The sequence below is a fragment of the Cavia porcellus genome, unplaced genomic scaffold (assembly GCF_034190915.1).
Source record: "Cavia porcellus strain 051 isolate PalLab524CR breed Dunkin Hartley unplaced genomic scaffold, mCavPor4.1 scaffold_5, whole genome shotgun sequence".
Lineage (NCBI taxonomy): Eukaryota > Metazoa > Chordata > Mammalia > Rodentia > Caviidae > Cavia > Cavia porcellus.
Window position 1 is genome coordinate 45271860 of NW_026947488.1, and position 16329 is coordinate 45288188.

Sequence of the window (16329 nt, forward strand, 5' to 3'; positions counted from 1 at the left end):
TTTGAAGAATTTTCACTAAAAAAAAGAAAACCCAAGGTATGAGCATCTACATAAGTCATAGGTAAGGCCAAAAGCATGCAGAAATAAGTTCCTTTCACATTCTCTTCTTTGAGCAAATGTCAGATGTACAATTGCAAAGAAAAGCTTATCCTAAGATGATTTGAAGTGATTCCTGAACTGGCTCAACCTTACTTCTTTTAAATAAGTGAATTTAAGAAACCAGGCTCTTATATGACAAAAGTTTTTTTTTTTTTTTAATAGAAAAGTAAATCACATCTTGCCTGCACACTATAAGCAACATAGTTATGCATTTTTAAATGCAACTTACCTGTTTCTATCATGTATAATTTTCAGCATGCATAAAAATAAACAGAAAGTATAATGCTTACTCAAAGTTATAAACCAGCCTGAAAAATCCTCTTCCCTTGGCTCCCTGCCTCTTCTACATGGTCTCTTTCTCCTTCTCCCCAACTTCACTTGAATCAAGCACAAGACATAATATAATTCTATCATTAGATAATTTAGATTGTATCTATGGAGGCATGCTTCTCTTCTTCCCAAAATAAAATATCTTTTAAAATTAACCATAATTCCTAAATGTCATCCACTACTCAGGGTTCAATTTGTTTTATGTGTTATAATACTTATTAAAATTTCAATCTAAAAAATGTTATAAATTGCAAGTGATTGAAATGGTGTGCACGCGTTCTCCTTCTGTCTTATTTTCTCTTGCAATGTATATGTTAACTACACATAATTAACTGTCCAAAAAGTTCCCTATTTCCTATGGGATAGTAAGGCCCAATTATATTCTGTATTATTTGGTAACATATTTCTCTTCTCAGTATTTTCAATAAATCAGTAATTCGATCAAGAAGGTTGGCAAATTTCAAATTTGATTTTTTTTTCTTTTTAGCAAGAATCCTTTAGATGTATTTTTATCTAAAAGACCTTCAATTACATTAATATACACATACAAATAAAGTTAGAAGCCATAGAAAACTCAGATAAGAAAATCAGACAAGAAAGAAATCATTATTCTTTATTTTAGCAAGTTCTAGAGCAGTAATTAAACCTCTTCAAGATCCCTGCTATATTTCATAGCACTATTATGAAATTATCAATTTTAATTTCTTTACTTTGTCTTTTCTGACTATTATACTCAATAGATTTTACTACAAAGAATTTAAGGAATAATATTGAGTTTAAATTCAAAACCTATTTCTAGGATAACAATTTATTACCATCAACAGCAAAAGCAAAGTAAACTGACTTAGTACAATGTGAGAGAAGTAGAAGCTACCATTGCTGTCAAGTAAACAGCAAAGGAGACAAGATAGTAGAAGCAAACCCTGACATTTATGACACATTGGGAGGATGACACATAATATGTGTCTAATAAATACTTGTTGAATGAATAATGACATCAGACCTAGGCTGAATGGACTATCCAGGATGCTTTTGAATCGGTGTATGTTCTATAAACAATTCTGTCTCTTTCCAAAAGAAGTGACCGAGAACAATCACACTGCATCATAAATATTACAGACCTTCACTCCAATTCCTCCTTCGCAGGTCAGCCAATGAACAGTCCTTATTCATCCAATTCCAACTCCAACTCATTTAGTTCCTCTGACATTGTGTGGCTCATGGTATGAGTCATCTCTAATCTTTCAATTCTATCTCCTTTAGTTCTTAGAGAACCATTATTATTTACTTCTTTCTCTACCCCATCACTTCCAAATTTACTCTTTCCACAATTGATCTTCTTTCTAACCCATTCCATTCGTAGGAAGAAAACAACAGTAATAACTACAAACTTTCACTTGTCTTTGGTCTATTTCACCCCAGAGGTAAGACTGTGATGTAAGGATTTGATCCCAAGCAGGTTATCCCAGGAAGCACTCAGAGGGGAATTCAAAGACAAAGAAACAGAAGGCAATAAGGAATGTAAGAATGACCAGGCTACTCAGTTTAAGCAAGAAAGCCTGAATCCTGCAAGACTAAGGCACTTACTTCACCCCCGCAATGGAAGGATGAAGAAGTTAGGGTACTGACGGAACAATTCCCATCTTCAATCTGTGAAATCTGTCCCTCTGTTTCCGAGAGGCCCTCTCTCATCCAAGTTGTCTTCCTGCATCACACTGGTCACGAGGATGGACCCTCCCATCATACCTTTTACAAATTTCTGTCTATCAACCTGTGCATCTCTGTCCAGATAAACATCCTCTCCCAGTCTTTACTCCTTGGGCATGTCCTAGTGACACCTAGTGGCATCTACTCCCCACCCTTTTCTGTGCTCCAAACTCATTTTCCCCATGCAGACTGACATTTCACCTAAATATCTCTTTCTTCAGGTTCCTCAAGTATGGCTTTTGCAAAATCAAATTCACTATCATTTTCTCCTCACCACACTGCAAAAGCAAAGAATTTATTCATCCTAATTCCCTGTTCCATTAAGGAATCACCTTCTATCTGGTTACACAAACTAGGCCATTCCATATCATCTTTCTGTCTTTACCTTCCTTATTTCTTACACTGAATAGGTCATCACTTCTTTCTTATTCTTGTCTCTTGCCCATGTTCCTATTACTCCTAACAATGTTCAGATTCTGAGCTGCACTCTCAACTCCATAGAGGACTTTATGTCTCCAAATTGTAGATGATTTTACATGCTTCTTCCAGGTTAACTTACATGAAAAGCAGGACTGATGAACCATCCCAGTGCAGCCCTTCCCCAACAGTCTCCATATACTCTATGCTCTTCTCCATTCTCCAAAGATGTAAAAACCTCTCATGTTTCAGTGCTTAGGCCTCCTTCTACTAAAATAAACTTCTGCTCAAGGTCTAACCCCTTTATTCCTCATTTCTGCCTCCACATTGATTCCTGAATCTTCGCCAAACTAACTGCTTCCTTCTCTGTGCTCCTTCTACACATGGCTTATGATATTGGAACATCAATCATTTCCTTTTCTGACATTGATGTGCCTCTTCAAGTCCTTTCAGAAAGTCTTTATTCCCATATGAAGCCCTGGGACACAGTGTATTGCCTGGTATGCGATGTTCTCTGAACATGTGTTATTCAACTAAATGAAACACAAGCAGCCTCTTACATGTAGTGCAGACACTATATAGAGCAATCCAACAAGTATACAACTGCCTCTTTCATTTGGGTGTGGTATATCTACCATCGTATCCAAAGAGCACTATAGAAATAGACCATGTATTGAGTTCAAGCAGGGACATGCAAACCCAATGTATACATGGACAAAGCTTTAAACAGCACAATATTCAAGCTAACAAGAATAAAAGAATAAGTAACTAAACACCAAGAAGGAAAGCAACATTCCCAACTATTCCTGAATATACTAGCTAGGAAAAAGCATAATACTAAAATAAATAAATATTGGAAACTTTCATTCAAAAATATGTATTAAATGTAAGTAGGAATAAAGGAGTTCAAGCATAGGCAGCAATGCCATGTCCCTTCATGAATGCTGCAGGAAAACTGTATTCTTCAAGGCTTTGTTCATTTAAAAATATTAACTTTTCCTTTAAGTTTATTCAATATTGATTTTAAAATCACACTATTGGCAGAATCATTCATTGCAAAGCTATAAGAATAAACTTTGCACCAGAGGTAGATGCTATAAAATATCGCTTTTTTTCCTCAGGCTAACCATAATTTGTTTCAGCATGCTTGGGAATTCCAACTGCTATAGCTATGTAGTAGAGCTGAAAAGATTCTCAGATTAAATTTTCTTGTCTAGTTATCATTTGAGGAAAAGGCTTACTTCTGTATTAAGGACGAAATCATATTGTCAAATCTTGGGTTTGTTTTAAGCCTGAAACCTTTAGCAATTCACTTGGTTACCCAACTGGGTCCATTAAGAATATGCTTGAGATTTTTGCTAAAAACAGCTTGGGATGTTTTTCCCTCTGGTTTTAAAATAAAAATTCTATAACCTTATCATCATCATCATATATATGGTAGAGCCAGTGTTATTTATTTAAAATTTAAAGGTTAAAAACTAAAACTATCAAAATACAAGAAAAAAAGGATTTAACAATTTTTATAATATTGAGAAAGAGACTATTTCTTGAGAAGTATAATAAACAAGACAGGGCTAACTCTTTGTTCTGTTTTTGTTGGACTTGTAGACAAAGATTTAGACAGGTGAAAAAAAATCCTTTTTTTCCAACCTAGAACTTATTGTTCAATGCAGCTTTTGATACATGTAAGGAGAACTATTACTGCTGCCAGGCACGGTGCTGCATGCCTGTGATCCTGGTACTCCAAAGGCTGAGCAAAAGCAAGCAGAGCAAAAGTTTAAGGCCAGCCCAGACTACAGAGTAAGATCCTGCTCAGAAAACAAAACAAAAACAAAAAATCATGGTACTGAATACACGTAAAGTGATGGGGATTGACAAACATTAAGGTTGGTTCCCAGACTGTAAGTTAATAATTAGACAGCACAGGACAGGGGCAAATCTCAGCTTTATTAAGTCAGTATTCCAATGTTCATGTTGTGACATATGAAGATAGCTTTGCCCCTCTTCCTTACAGGCTTCTGTCTTGAGAATGTTGGGGTCTGGAGTTAAAAGATATGTCTCAGTGTGAGTGTTTGGCTCATGTTTGTTCAGATGTAATAAGTAGTACATTACCAGATTAAAATTAGCACAATTTTTAATAATAAAAAGACAAAAGACTAAAGATAAATATTTGAGAAGTGAAAACTAACAAACATTAAATGATAAAAAACATAATTTCTCATCAATTTATATTGTGAAGATAGGGAATATTGAACAAGGAAAATATAAGAAAATAATAATAATCCAGGAGCTGTGTCTCCTCTGAAAATAACAGCAAAATAAAATATTAGCAAGCAGATTGCAGAAGGCTGCTATTGGCATGTAGCCTAACATATGAGAGAAAAAAAGTTTATTTCAATATATTCAGTAGAGTCATTTGATAAAGCTTAACATTCATGTATAATTTTTCTAAAGCCCTTACCAAATCATTATACAAAAGAACTTCCTTATTCTATCCAGGAATATCTTCAAAAATCTAAAACATATTTTCATGTTTAGTATTAAAACATGAGAAGTACCTCATCTAAAATCAAAGAAAACACACAGGTCCAAGTAGGTCTGACTTTATTTAATATAACATGAGAGGCATGATTCAAGATGATAAGAGGAACGTTAAATGGTAAAAGTGTTTGAAAAAAATACAATCGTGTATAAACTATAAATCGGTCACTTTTCTACATAAAGTCCAACATAATCTTCAGAAGGAACTATTAAATTACACAGATTAGTTGACCAAGGTCACTGATGGAGGAGATCAATATTCTAAATCCAAAAGCATTCCTGCATACTAGGATAAACAATTTGAAAAAGTAATAAACAAAATGATTTCATTTTCTGTGATAATAAAATTTCAAAAGAACTAGAAGCAAATAAAATATGAAAGTCAAAGTCTTAATAAAGCCAAGGATATAGCTCAGTGGCACAGAGCCTGCCTGCCAAGGGCAAGATCGTGAGTTCAATTGTGGGTACCAAAAAAAAGCCTTAATAACATTAATAAATATTATTGAGCTGACATATATTTCTATAAACAGATAGGTAATAACAAAGCTCCTATCTCACACAAAACACAGAAATCAATTCTGTATAATCTCATGCTCAGAATGTAAAAATTTCACTCAAGATTTGTGGAAAGAAATGCTAATGTCTATCTTCTTTGGCACAACAGTAAGAGTCAATTTATTAAGCGTATTTGTGAAAAAAAAATGCAGGAAGAAAGAGACTGAAAAACTTGACTATACTAGTGGGCCATATAATGGTGCTGACAGCCTGTGTGTGCTAAAAGAAAACAGAAAATCCTCCCAGAGAAGAGATATCTGAAAATTCTTTGACAAAGCATTAATGTTCAAGATAAAGATTTTTGTAATCAATAATCAAATGCAGCAGTAAATGCATACCTTCTAAAGCGCATTTCCTGGCTTTGAATTAGTTTCTCCATGCAGCAGCTATGTGAGCTTAGGCAATGCATTCAGCTGCCCTCGAGTGGCTGCACACAGGAGAAAACTTCTCTAAATGGAGATGACATCAGGACTTACTGCACACAGTGAACATGGGAAGAGAGACTCATTACCTACTTTTGGCAAATCAAAGTTCATTTTATTAATAAATATGTTTAGGCACATACACAATGAAATTAAACTGTAATTATATTCCCAGATTTAATGCTAATTTTCAGATAGTAGATCCCACCGCATGTGCACATGCATGTGCATGTACATGCAGGTGTGTGTATGTGTGTAGGGGGGGGTCCATTTATCCATTTGTCTATCAGAAATTTTAGGGCAACTTTATACAGTATTTACCATATCATCATAAAATTAAAAGATGTTCTCTTGTTTTTCCCTCACTTAATGCAATTTTCAGTTATGTGCGGAAAGTACAGATGACCTCTCAGTTCTTCACATGTGAAAAATAGTTGAGGGAACAAAGGCTTTGATCACTGTCAAACTGCTCTGAAATAAGTTCCTCTGACAAGCGACAGCTCCCTGCATTCACTTTCTGGGGCAGTAAGTGAAAGGGAAAGACAAGAGATGAGGAGTAAGATCCTCTGCACTCCCTTCCTCACAGAGGAGTTAGGAGCTAAAGCTCATCCTGGACGTAGGTAAGAGAATCCCTCGGCCATTGCTTTTCCCTGGGTACGACAGCCTCCAACCATCTGCAACAGGGAAGAGACTTCTCAGAAAAGCAGCAAAGGAAGCTTGCAGGAAACCCCCAGTCCTGGAGGGAGATCACTGTCCTTCTAACTCCACCGCAGTCCAACAGCTTCACCCTCTTCCCAAACCAAATTCTAAAAGCACCTGTAACATTCAGATGCAGAACTTTAATCACACTTTCTACATATGCAGGAAAAAAGCATCAGACTAAATGTTAGCATTTCATGCTTCTCTCCTTATTTTACACCTTTGTGAGCAATATGGAGAATGAGCAGCTAAAATTCCAAGTCAACAAATGCTTACTCAGTAATGATGCAAAGCTCGAGATAGAGACAAATCAAAGAGCCAACAGCCAAAGGATACTTTGAAATATTCTCCATGATACAATGCACTGGGAAGGGCAAAGAATTACTTCTACTGTCTTTGCCAAAACTGTAGAAACTCAGTCTATTCAAGAGAACACATCAGACAAATTCAAGAGGAAAGAGAATTCTTCAGAATCACTGACCAATACATAAAGGACAGGGTAAGACTGAGGAACTGTCATGGGTTTGAAGAGACTAAGAAATACGACAGCTAAATGTACGATGGAATACTGGATTGGATACTGGAAAAAAATCCTCTAACAAAAGGGTGATGTTTGGTTGAGGTCTGGATTTTAGCTTAGTTTTGTACCAAGGCTAATTTCTTGGTTTTTAAAATCATACCATGATTATCTAAGATGGTAATATTAGGATAAGCTAGATAAAGATGATTACAGTTGCCCTGTATCTTTGCACTTAACATATAAATCTAAAATTATTTCAAAACAAAAGATTAAGAAATATTACTTTCTGATCATTGTTATAATGACCAAAATAAACTTATCCAACACATCATCCATTCCTATGGAGTTTGTTCTCCTCAAATAGGTTGGTTTTTGTTTTTCTTTGTCATCTCTTCCATCCCCCTCCCTTTCTCCCAGTTCAACTCCCATTGGATATTCTCCTCACTAGTTTCAGGCATCCACTCTGCTGTGACTCTTGTTTCTCCCAGGCCTGTGGCTCCCAAACCTTTCCATGGCTTCCCACAGACCAGAAGCTAAAGAAGAGAATCCTTAAGGTCTCTCACCTCCCCACCTTCCTCTCCTACCACCTCTCCTGTCCTTTTCCCTTGCTTTCTGGGTTGCACGTTCACTGGTCTCACACTGTAAAACTACAGCTGGAAGAAAAGATACTTGCTCACACTGCAAAGCTTTGTAGGACTCGTATACTTAGAGCACCAGGCACCTTTACACTTTACTGGAACTTATCTCCTCCTTGCTCCTGGCTGTTTGGACTCTCTGAAACCAGTATGCATCTGGATCCTTCATGCCACATCTCCCAGACTGGCCTACTGCCCTTCCATGGCTCCTATCTCAGCTTTCATTAGCAGAATCTATTCATTATAAGGCTCCCTTACAAAGCTATATGACATCCAGAACCAATTGTCTCCAACTCCATGAGTCTAGCACAAAACAGATGATGTCAGTCCATGTGGACTACTCCAAAAATGGAGCATCTTGGCTACCTTCTAAACAACAGGAAGTTATTGCTTTTGGTTCTGGAACTTGGAAAGTCCAAAATCCAGGTAAATGTGATATCAGGTAAGGTATCTGATTCTGTCGAAGGTCATCTTTGTCTGTATCTTCACATGGCAGGGGGCAAGAGAGCTTACGGAGGCTTTTTTCTAAAGGCATACAAACGTTCAGAGGGTGGAGCCCAAATGGTCCCAATTCAAAATATCATTGTTTTGGGAATTTGTTTCAATGACTAAATTTGGGGACGCAGAAACATTCAGTCAATAGCAGAACTGTATTTTGAGCATCATAAAGACAAATCATTGCTGTGTCTTCTAAGCTCTTTAAAAATATTACAGTAAGTCCCCAACTTATAAACATTCCAGTCTTGACGTTTCACAGATAGGGACAGACCTAGCATTACAAACAATGTAGGTGCAATCAAATTGAAAGTGTAGCTCAAAAGCCTACCTCATTGTTTTAAGGCAGGAAAAGTGATTTATTTACAGTTGTACATATTTTAAGTTAACTGTAAAAGTAAAAATAGCTTAATATAAAAGTAAATATAGCTTAACTGTAATAGTAAAAATACAGTATTTGTATGTGAAGAAAGAAGTGAGTTGTAGGCAAGTGAGTAGGGAGCAGTAGTGAGTTTGCCCTCTACATTGTATGTTTGTTTCAAAAGTGTACAAACTCACTTTGTGGACTTACGAAGGAATCTCATATAGGAATGTTCTCCCAGAATGGAACTTATTTGTAAGTTGAGGACTTACAGCATTTTCCCTTGGAATGGTTTTTTCCTTTGCTTTCCTAAAACATTTTTTCACTAATAGCATGTGTGAAAGCCCATCTCCATAATGTAGAAGAGTTATGTAAAAACTGTTTCAAAATATGACTTCTATTTAATGCAGTGCAAGGCTGCTTTACTGAGTATGTGGAATCCACACAAGAGACCCTAAAGAAGTCATCCCTGGCTGAAAAGAAATTCAATGTTATGAAACACCAGTCATATTTGTTTACTCTTTCAGTCTATTAAAACTGCTTCACAGTAGGATTATTACATTCTTTTCAGTGAGTAATGCTGATTTAGGGGGATACTTAAAATATGACAGATGTACTTGTATGACCACTGATAGAATTCCTTTTGCTCTGCTAATGTGAGAGAGTCCGAATCTCCCAGCAATGAGAAAATGACACACCTTCTAATACCAAATCTTTTTGAGAAAAACAAGCTGTTTGCTTAGTAAACATTCATCACAGTCACATTTACAGATGTTTTGAATGAAAATACTTCTGTCCTCATTACCAACTCAGCTGACCTCTCATAAACTTTGAAAGTGCATTTCATATATTCCAACTTCGTTTTCCTACTACTGATTATCTTTCCTCATTTTGTCTGAATTATAAGTGTGGTGATAGAACTGACGTGCATCTTTTCTAAAATCAATGTAATGCCTACCTCCCTAATGTCATGATTGAAAATCTGAACATTTATCTTGACACAAGGAATATGGTTGTTCTAACTGCTTATAAAATATTAAAAGTTTAGCTATACATCCATTTTAAGAAGGAAAAATGACAGGATGCCTTTATGGGAATTTTTTCAATAAGGGCACTTTAAACTATGAGACTCCATGAAAGATAAAAGTCATCTCTCATGATGGTCCAACAATACATATTAGGAGCCATAAACACATCAACCTCAAGATTTGAAGAAGTAAGGGAAAAATATAAGTAAACACCCAGCAAATTTTATAAAAGAAAAAAACTTAATGAAAAATATGATTCAAATTAAGAGTCAATCCTGGATTTGATTCCAGCATCTAATCAGCACCATAAGTATCAAAATAAGAATGTTGCATACAAAAGAACTGTTTTACTTTCAAGAAAGAAAAACCAGGAGCTGGCAGTAGGGCGGCCCCATCCTGTTGGCAGAAATCAGGTTTCTATCTTTCTTCTCTGCCCTCCTAGTCTATGGCTCCCAAGATCAAAGTCCTCTCCATTGTCCAAGATATATGCTGACTCTCAACATTGAATTCATGTTCAGGAGGAAGAAAGCAAAGCCAAAAGGCCCTTATGGCTTAAAGATCCATTTAAAAATCCTAAGAAGCACCACAGAACACTTCCCATTGCGTATGGCTAGCCTCGCAGCTATCCTTAGCTGCAATGGAAGCTATGAAAGTATTATTTTAAATCCAGAGGACAATGTTCCAGTTTAAATTGAAACCACTAGGAGAATAGATGTTGAAGTAGAAAATTAGCAGTCTTTTCCATTCCTGTAAGAACATAATGGTCCTCTTCTCCATCTTTTTTTTTCATTAACAGTTTAGTACATGAACAGTTTCAGATTTTTAAAGTATAAAAAGGTTTACCCAGTGAAAACTTTCACACCCACCCCTGTCTCCATCTGTCAGTTTCCACCCACCACAAAACACTTTTATTCATTTTTCATAACTTCTTTTAGTTTCTCTAAGGCAAATTTATGCAAAAGAGACTATTCTTGCCTTCCCCCTAGAAGACATTTCCAAATCAGCACATACAGTATATCCCTCCTTCTCCTCCTCTTCCTCTTCCTCTTCCTGCTCCTTTTCTTCCATCTCATCTTCTTCTTTTGAACTTTGCTTTTACAGTTGCATAGTATTCCATGGCTGGATCTACTAGGGTTTATTGACTGAGTTCTACTGTAAAATAGTTAACTTAGGTTTCAACTTTCTGCTTTTACCATATTGTATAAAAGTGAGTTGTCAGGATAAATTACAAAAGGTTCACTTCCGGGGCAAAGGGCATATTTATAAATGTGACGGGACATCAGCCAATTTGCTCTCCATGTGAGTTACAATGACTTACACTGCCACGGGCAAACACCAACAGACACACTTATTTTCACACAGCCTCTCCTACAAAGTACATGTTAAGTATTTTTTTTTCTTTCTTCTGGATGTTCTGTGTCATCCTTTAATTATAGACCATTTCACATGTCATAAATTCTGTATACAAAGGCAGAAATTCTCGGGCTGGATTTCATTACAGTAAGATGTACAGTACACAAGCACATGACTTAGCATTACGTGTAACTAGATACCCACTAGGGGCAGCCTGCTCTCCCAAGTGAATGTTAGGCTTTGGTGTGGGTCTTATTTTCATGAAAACTGGAACAGACTGGAGACTGCTGACACCCATGTCAGACCCACTCCCTGTCTGACAGATCACTACTCAGCAGCTCTCTGCTACTCTGAAGCTATATATTTTTATTTCACAATTACTGTTCTCTTCCTTCCCAACTCCATTTCCAATTCTTCATGAGTCTTCTCTATTTGTCTCCAATGCAGTATCTCCAACTTCTCAGTCCTTGAGTACTGACACTTGTGCCACTTAGGTAACATTTACTGCTTTTAAGTGACACAAGCGCAGTCCTACTGCCGTTACTGGCTTAGGCAGGATGCCCATCCAGCCTCCACTGACTTGAGGGTACAGGTGATCTCTTCACTGTTTGAGAACTCTCAGTGCTGCCACAGCTGCTTTATAGCCAAGATGCTTAGTCAGGGAGGCTAAGGGACCCTCCCCTGCCACACTTCTATGCCATCCTCTCAGGAAAGCCACACTACTAACTCACCCACCTTTTGTGTGAATGTGCCAGTGTTCACCTTAAATGCAGGCCATGGTTCACTCCATGAATGGCTTTTGAGTTGGTTTTATGGGCAGAAGAATTCCTAGCTGACCTAGCAACTTCACTTGAAACACAGACTCCCCTGTAGAAATGAACATGGGATTATGTCACAACACACAATCATACTGGGCAGGCATGTTTTTGGCATATGCAGGAAGAAGGGTTTAATCATCCAAATTATTGCTACAATACTCTCCCTCCCTGAAAATAAGACCTAGCCTGGAAATAACCATCCTTAAAAACAGGAGCTCAAAACTGTTCCTCAGGGTCAGCCTCTCCTTGCCTTCCCCCCATCACTACTGTCTCTCTCAGGGTCTCCTCTGTACGGCAGAGAAGACAAGGACGGGCTGATTGTGACTGGCAGTTTGATCTCTACTTTCTGAGGTGGTCATTTTCCAGCTAGGTCTTATTTTCAGGGAAATGTGGAAGCTTGCTATTAGAAAGTCTGAGTAAATGGATAGCATTTTAAAAATAAAATCAATGATATATTTTATCTTTATTTCACACTGTTACACTGACACTGTAAAGTGTGTTAACAGTTCTCATTAGTTTGGATGTACTTTCTCATGCTTTTACTGTATTTTAGCTATATTTATACTAAATTCTATTTACAAATCAAGAAATTTAACATAGTAAAGAAGTGGAATATGGAGTCCTAAAAAGTGTTCTAATGCAATTAATCTATAGAATTTTGGACTTGTAATCACTCACTTTCACCTTCTTGTTTCTATCTGTACAATATCATTTATTAAACACATACTCACAAATACACATACTCATAATACTATGTGTATACCATTATTACATTTTCTGATTTTGATATTTATACACTGTGACTATGTAAAAAATATTCATTCTTCTTAGAATACATCCATGGAATTATTTAGTGTTTAAGGGATATCATGTTTGTAATTTATCCTCATATGGTTCAGGAAAAAAACTGTATAGACTAATAGCTTGTTAGATAGACAGATAATGCAGATACGAGAAATTAGAAACAATCAGTGAATTTACATGAGTGTGAGGTATTTTTGCTTTTTGTCTTATAAATGTGCTGTAAATTTGGAATTATATCCAAATTAAAAGTCACAAAAATTCACAAAGTCATTCACACATCTGATATCCTTACTACACTTTTAACTAATAAAGTTGTTTTATAACAGTGCAGATTTATTCTGGCTTTTCTAATCTCCTGGTACATTTGTTGACCAGCTTTTTCTTGGCAGAATATACATACTATGAACCTGATTAGCTTACTGTGCACTGACTGGCAACAAATAACAAATCAGCCTGCTTCTGTACTGGACTGGGGTCACTTAGGAAAGGACATTAAATATTTGAAACACACAGTGACCTTCAGTGAACTGCACCAGTAACAAAAGCAACACACTTAGAGGAATACATGATCATCTCCAGACCTCTAGTTACTTATTAAATGGTTCCCTAGTGACCCCTGAGAATTAATGCTTGCCTTTAAATACTCAACTCAACCAGTAAGTGAACAATGCTGAGACTCGAAGGCAATCTGAACCATTATGTACTTAACATGCATGTAGATGTCTCAACATCCGGCCTGCTTTGCCTGCAAACACGGCAACCAACCAATCTGGTGGCCTAGCAGCCAAGATAATTGCCTGAAATCTTCACTTTGCCGCACCATTACAAACACGGAGTTATATGAAGGCACTAAGCTACCTAATTACAAAATCTCACTTGTCTTGGGGAAAGTGAAGGCATTTCCAATATCAAAATCACAGTATAGACATTTACAAAAATTAGGCTATTTTAAAATAAAAATGGAACACTTTGCATATTAAAACAAAAATAACACTAAGTCCTTCTAACAGCAAGTACCGAAAGAAATATCAAGAAGCTTTTTATCTCAGTATTTCAGGTGGTTCATACCCTCTGACAGGCTTAATAATTAACCAGGTTTAGGGAAAAGGGCAGTAGGAATACATACAATGAACAAAGTGGGTGAGCACAAAACATACTTCAATAACACACCTGTACTGGTGTCACCTGGCATTTGAATTTAACTTTTCAGAGATTAAGTCTGAGTTACATAAAAACTCTGGCTTCGGTCACCGTACAGAATTTCTATTTGTCATTTTTTTACATAGCAGTCTATGAGAAAAGAAAAACCAGTGACAATACATGTTCACCATCAACCTGGGACATGCTAGGAGCACACTGACCAGCTTCACCTCACGACCTCGGTCTTGATGTACTCTATTAAAACTACACTTCTCTCCTGCCTCCCCTTCCTCAGTGTTGCAACTATTTTCCAAGCAACACATTCCATAAGTGCTGAGCTTTCTAAGAAATCGTGCAGATGACAACTAGAAAAGAGGCAGGAAGTTGTCAGTTCTTAAAATCTTCCAAGCCGAAAGGATACATTGGTTGGAAGAATCTTGTCATGCATAACACAGCTGTGCAAAATTTGGACAGCTGAAGACGAAAGACATTGCTATGGCCATGCTTCTTACGAATAGATGGATGAGGACTATGTTACAGTTCTGATAAATCTTGCAATGTGATAGAAAATCCTATTACATTCAATCACATTGTGCCTGCTATGACTGGATGGTACTCTGCTTGCCAACACCTGGGCTGTAAAGGCAGAAGGCAACCATATCCCTAGTTTAATATCTTTGCTTCTATATAAAATCCTAACAAAAATGTCATGTGTCTCTATACACCACTAAACTCCTCCTAACAACGACAAAATAAACATGCATCGTGCTTTTTTAGGTAGCACCATTTTAAAATAAAATTTACTGTATTTGCTTAAAGCATACAGCAGGGTATTGCGAGACACAAACATACGCACATGGTTACTATGGTGAAACGAATTAACCTGTCCCATGCCTCACACTTCATCTCCCCCTCCCCAGTGATGAGCACAGCTACAATCAACGCACTCAGGGAAAATCCTGAACACAATACCCAGAAGACAGAATGCTAAGTGAAATAACCCAAAAAATAAATAAGACATTGCATAAGTCTCACTCAGAGAATTAAGTAATATAAATATACAGAGATGGAGAACAAAGCAGTGGTTACGTGGAAACATTAGGCAATATTAAATTTATATGTTGCAGTTATTTACCACACTCTTTTCGACCTCAAAACCACTGGATCCAGAGAACTCTTTTTCTCTGAAACAATTAAAAAAAAATTTGACTGACCAATCAAATCACAATCTCACCAGTCACACAGTAATCTACTGCACAACACCTTCAGAATTACAAGCTTACGTTCTGGGATTCCATTTCTTGCTATACTTGATGCTTCTGTGTTGATGCTTGCCTAACATAGTGGATTAAGACTCATTTGGAAAGTGTGAAATGTCACATCACACCTCACTCTTTTAGAAGGGTCAGGGATTACCAATGTGAGTGGAACGGAAATTCCCAGGAAAAGGGGCTGGGGATTTAGCTCAGTGGCATAAGCGTCTACCTTGCAAGCAGGCAGTCGTGAGTCGATCCCCGGTACCGATAAAAAGAAAAAAAAAAAGAAAAAAAGAAAAAGACAAAAAAAAAAAAAAGAAATTCCCAGGAAATTGCCAAAAGATCTGCGGGGAGTTGTTTATAATTTGTTGGCCACACGTGGCAGAGTATTACTACAAAGTCTGCGTCACGTCAGGGTCAGTAGGAAAGTAAATCGCTTATCTTTCTACCACAGAGCACTGAGAACCCAGAAGGTGGTAATGGAAAGAGTTAGGCAAATTAACATCACTGTCGTGGTACTTGCTTCCAAAACAAGGACAAAACTTTAGGTTGCTCTTATATTTCATTAATGTGCTTATGAAAAAACTATAAATAATTTCAGAGAGAGAAATATAAATTAAAACTTTCAGGAGTTAAAATATCTCCCTGAATATATATTCTGATGGAAAATTAGAGGTAAGGGTAACACCAACATTAACAAAACAACACATGTTCAAAAATAGTATAAAAAGAAATCCAACCGTAGGTTATGATTAGCATGTACAAGCCATTTCTAGTGAACTCTTCAGCCTTAAAAAAAATCAAGAAAATAAATACAGAGCAAAAAATTCTACTTTGTGTTGAAAATGCAGGAATCCATTCGAGATGATAGTGGGGAAATGCTAACAAATTTGTGAGGCAGAAAGAAATAAAGCCAAACAACTTTAAAATTTTGCAAATGAGGAGTCACATCCAAAATTGTGATAGATATTCTCATTTATGAGCAATTTAAGAAATACAATATTCATGAATCTTCTATTAACATTAACTAGATGACACCATCCAGCTAGCCAAAAAATGAACCAAATTTTGAAAATTATGAATGGGGAGCTTGCGGCAGAAGGTGCACTTGATAACTGAATCCACTTAATGTTTTACTTTCTTTGTGGA

General features: G+C 36.7%; 1 protein-coding gene and 1 pseudogene across 3 annotated transcripts in view; one reads left to right on the plus strand and one right to left on the minus strand.

Moving 5' to 3' along the window:
* Plcb1 (phospholipase C beta 1) overlaps positions 1–16329 on the minus strand; it is a 690621-nt gene that overhangs the window by 623760 nt on the left and 50532 nt on the right. The window lies entirely within an intron of this gene.
* LOC111753491 (small nucleolar RNA SNORA40) lies at positions 4130–4253 on the plus strand (annotated as a pseudogene).